Consider the following 5,548-nt stretch of genomic DNA (forward strand, 5'->3'; position numbering starts at 1 on the left):
CGTATTTACTGCATTTTGTGGTTACCTACCGTATTGTATAGGACTCGTCGCACATTATTCATTCGATGTGTATCAGTTAAATTTTAATATAAAATGCTTTTTTTTTTCAGAATACGGTTTTGAAATTTAACATACTTAAAAAAAAATACAATTTATATAATTTCTTGATTTGAATTTAACAAAAAGGTTTCTCACTTTTTACTAAGCTCTTTATTGTACCATTTTTAGTACAATTACAAGTTTCAAACAATTATTTTTTTATACTTACGCACCCACACACACGCACTCTCTCCCTCATTCATTCCCACACGAACATGTATCCTCTCTCTCATATAAAACAATACAAATGTCACACAAATACAATTACCAAACTTATTTTCTTATATATTAAGTGTCATTATATTTACTGTGGATTTTTTAAATTGGCTTTAGCATTGTTAAGATTTTTCTACTTATTTTGTTTATGTAATAGCTGTAAAAACCCCAAATAAAATAAAAATAAATAAATAAAATAAATAACGTAAAAAGTATCACAACCAGAAATTATTCTCATGTCTGTATAGTATAGCCGACAATCTTGTCAGACCAATTAAATTACCGATATTAATTCATTCGTACGTCCGAGAAGACAGTTAAAACTGGTTGCTCTTTTTGGTTTTTGGATGGTCCTAATTCCATAAAAAACAATTTAGCAAATATCCATGGCGCACGACACACAATATCATTTCTCTAGTGACATAATCTGGGGAGAAAATACGTGAATACGTTTGTATGAAGAAAAATGAGACCGCGTTTCCTCTTAAGACCGCATGACCAAATATTTTTTTGTAATTGTTTTCAATTCGGTGTCTATTTTCGTATTTACGCACTTTTTTTCTTTCTCAATATATATTAAGTCTCGTGGCATACAACGGCGCCATTATCGAGTATTTTTCTATAATGTTGACACGGCTCTTATCTGACTCACGTTCGTGTAGTTTCCATTGGCGCTCCTGTGACGGAGCGTGCACAAACAAGTGAAATATTGGACCGGATTACGAGGACCAATTGTTGGCAGGGGGGGCCAAGGGGGGGCCGCGTGCCGGACCGCTGGCCGGCCGCGTGCCGGGAGTGCGCGGCCCTGCTAGATTAAAAGATATGAAACGCGCACCATTATGCCGATGAAAAACACACCATTGTTGGGTATTCGTAGCACTTTAGTGTGGAAATGAACGACGCCGGAGTTAGCTGATCGCCTCGTGGGATTATAGAGGTTCATTAGTGAAATTTTAAATTGAAGGGTTGAAATTTTTAATGACCATGTTTAAGATTTTTAGTAGCAATACACATGACCTCAAAAGAAAGGGCTATAATAATCCACCCTCGCATTATTTTTTTAACAAATTGTTCAATACTTACAGATAGCAGTATCTAATAGCGCGTTTTTTTTTATCTTCATTTGTTGCAATAGAGAGGGAAAAATAAGTCTAGGCAATTACGGGGCTTATGACATGTTTTTGGCTGGTTTAAGTGGCCACTTTATACATTGTGTAACATTCACTATTCTATTAACATATTACAACAGAGATGAAGAACATTTAAGAAAAGGTAATATAGAAGTCTAGGCATCTACAGGGCTTACGACCTGTCAATGGCTGGTTTAAGTGTCCACTTTACACACTGTGTAACATTCACCATTCTGCCTATATTTGAACATCTATATTCCTTCAATTCTTTCGTCGGTTGATGTTTGTGAAGTTAAAGAGCTGAAACCTTTATTTATGCAGGTGAGATTCATCTAATTGAATTATTTCACCTACATACTAGGCAACGCCTAAAAATGTTATTTTATCAATTCTATACTTCTTCATGGACCAGGTAATTTATCAACAATATTTTAGTTTGTCCAAATTTTTGTAGACAAGGACTAAAAAAAATATAAAAAAATATTATTCACTATTCTGCCTAGGAAATCCTGCCAGTATGCAAGCATTTGGACATACTCCAACACCGTCATATTTTTTTAATTAAAAAACAATTATTTCCGTTCTTCTGATTTACACTGATGTTTTTATTTATTTATCAGTTTATACGTACATTTTTACAAAAATGGTACAAAAAACACTCTGGCAAATTATGCTTGTACTAGGAGTAGGCTCAGTATATGAAGGGTCGGCAAGCCAGAAATATTAGTATGCCTAATATTGTAATCGGTTCCAATATAGGCAAATGCATGTTCTAAGAGACCGATTTGTTGCGGCAAATATGGTTTTTCAATATGTTTCCTGTAAATAAAATAATATTAAAGAAATATAAAAACAGATATAGCCCAAAAGAGAAGAAAAAACAGTACGGTTTACGTTAAATGTAAAAATTAAATTAAATATATAAATATATATACATACACACATACATGCTACATAATAATAATAATATTTGGCTGATTTATATAGCGCTATTTTTGTAAAAAATCACCTCAAGGGCGCTTTACAATTGTATATCTAAACTCTAAACATACATTCTAACTAAACTTAAGTGATACATTATATTTCCAGATTTAAAATAGAGGGTATGATAGTTTAAAGAAGTGGGATTTTAGTTAGGATCTGAACTGACTAGGACTGTCGATGATTCGTAAGTTTGAAGGCAATTGGTTCCAGGGGGCCGGTGGCGGCAAAAGCACGATCTCCAAATCTAGTATTTGGGGAGCGCCGGATTTCAACAAGTTTTCCTCTTCCTGAATCAAATGCTGACCTAAGAGTAGATTTTCTTTGACATGTATTTTCTCTAATACAAAGGTCCGATAGGTATTTTGGAGCCATTTCATGAAGGGATTTGAATACTGTCCAGCACAGCATATTAATGCACAATCACAAATATAATAAATTTATAAATAATTCAATGGGATAGCATAATATTTAGATTATTATCCTCAATAAATTCTCAGATTCCTTACTTCCAATGTCTGTCAACCAAATTGTTTTTCTTTTTTTCAATGCTGATGGTGTATCAGATTTCCAAACACACGGTATCAGGTTGTATACTTTAGGTCCGTTATACAGAAATGATTTTTGGAATACCGCTGTACGAGCTATTGGAATCACCAAATCGTTTCTTACTATACTCCTCGTTGAGTGCGCACGACCCACAATCACATTGTTTGTTTCCATTTTTAGTCATCTTTTCTCTACTTCTTATTTATCTATATCCGCTGTGGACATGTAGGCATCACCAGACGCGCCAGGAGGTATCGGTAGCCCGAACTCTCGCCTCCTCCTGGGGCAATCCCATCCCCGTCTAGTCCAAAAACAGACCCATCAGTCTCCTATTACAACCGTTTTGATAGTGCGGCAGCGGACCTGGCTTGGACACATGCTGCGGATGATGAGAGACTTAAGCTTCTTTTTCACACTTGCGGACTCCCACCGTCCTGGAAGGCCGTCCCAACGATCCCAACAACAACCCGTTACAAATTCACAAACAATATTTGGTCGTTATCTTAATGCTTAATAAAGGAAACATTATTTTTCTACGTACACAATGAAATTGATTTATTGACTCATAATTATACAGTATTCATAAATATTACAAAAAATTAAACGTATCCCTAACTCATCAAATCCAAGAGCCCTGTGTTGAGTTGGGATACAACAGAATGGAAAGTAAAAGCATGCATATTTTTTTATTTACATATTTATTACAACAATGAATTATTTATACAACAAATTAATTAAGTAGCAAAAGTAAACATATATATTTTTTATTTTTGCTGGTGATGCATCTAAACTGCCTAACTAGGGATAGCTTCCCCGTTCTAACGCAGTAAATTATGTATTTTATAATAATATTAAAAAGTAATTACAGTTTTATTATTATGTGTGCTTTTTCAGTCTTAAATGATAATAATAAATATTAAATGAAAACATAAATAATACCAAAATCTCTATATCCTAAGTCCTAAGTCATTACTAGTAAAATAGTAGTCATTAGTAGTTATAAAGGTGCTAAACTTGCTTTGTTTCTTCGTTGTTCTCAATATTTGTTATTTAATTTTTAATTTTAATATTATTTATGTCCCGAATTGAGTTGTTGCAACTCCTGGGAATGTAATTGAACGTATTATACTTGTCAAATACTTTGTGTTTTGTGATATATACATAAAAAAAAAATTCAAAAAAAAAAACAAGAAATCAGCTTACGCCCTTCTACATCGGACAACTATTTTTCTGACTCCCTCCGACCAATATATATTGAAATTGCAGTCAACACCTTCCTCAGCCTGGCAACCCCATGATATTTCCATGAATCTGGGATAAGGTTATATATCCTCGGGCCTATATAATATTGCTGCCTTTGAGCCAAAAACGTATTAACTCTTCTCTGTAGAATCAAATCCTTATTGGAGTGTCTAGTATTATGAACATGACAAACTGTCGCGTAATTTTCCCTGTTGAGATGCGTGACCGCTACTGACCTCAATATCTCTATGTTACACAATATCACTTTGGACATTGACATTTTTCACGTCTCTGAGGGAGTTTTTCGTTACAAGATTCTCTTACTTTTTTAACATATTATTCTTTGGATATTATGTATACTTATGTGTTTTTTTTATATATACCTTATTTTACCTAATTATTTCAATATGTATGAATTAAGATATTTTATTTTGTAATGTACATATATATGAATAAATAAATGATAAATGATAAAAAAAAATATATATACTGTTGACGAATATCCAGCACTTGAAATTCTTTGAAGAGCGAAGTAGGAAAAAATGAATCATATGATATTATTTAATCATATTATTAAACAATAGCCAAAAATTAATTTAAAATGATTACATAAATGAGAATAGTTCTTAAGAAAAATAAATATAGCAATGTAAAAAAAATGAGAGATGAACTAAAATGGTTATCGTAAGAAGGAGACTTAAATTTAATATGTTGATATTTATACATATATTTTTTCACGATAAATTACCAAAATATTTTAAGGATAAAGTTGTCTTAAACAAAAATTGTCATGAATATGCTACTAGACAAAAGGATAAAATAAGACTACCATTATTGAAATGAGCTGAGTCGCAAAATTGTTTGATGTATAAGGGTTTAAAAATGTATGATGAGATGCCTGAATGTATGAATAATGAAAAGTGTCTGAAAGAATTTAAAAATAAATGTATAAGTTACTGTAAGGAAATGTAAATATATATAGATGATGTAAATGTACATAATAGTTTATATTAGTTTTAATATAAGCTAACTTAAGAAATAAATAAAAAAATGCATTTTAATAAACACCTAGACAACGCGCTTAATAGTATATAAATCTACGCAAAATCTCGCTGCAGTCTCCTGCTATGGTCTCTTCTCTTAGACAAAATCCAAACTTGTACATACTTCTAATATTGTATATTTACGTTCGCATGTTATATTAATAAATCCTTACATTTCATATTATTTTTATGTCTGTACATACTGTAAAATAAGCCCAGAATAGGGTTGATTATCCTACCCTGGGGTAATTTAGTATACAAAAGGTATATAAACTAGCCATTAATTCA

This window comes from Micrasema longulum, unplaced genomic scaffold (assembly GCF_059751315.1).
Source record: "Micrasema longulum isolate JH-2025_06_02 unplaced genomic scaffold, ASM5975131v1 h1tg001956l, whole genome shotgun sequence".
NCBI classification, from domain to species: domain Eukaryota; kingdom Metazoa; phylum Arthropoda; class Insecta; order Trichoptera; family Brachycentridae; genus Micrasema; species Micrasema longulum.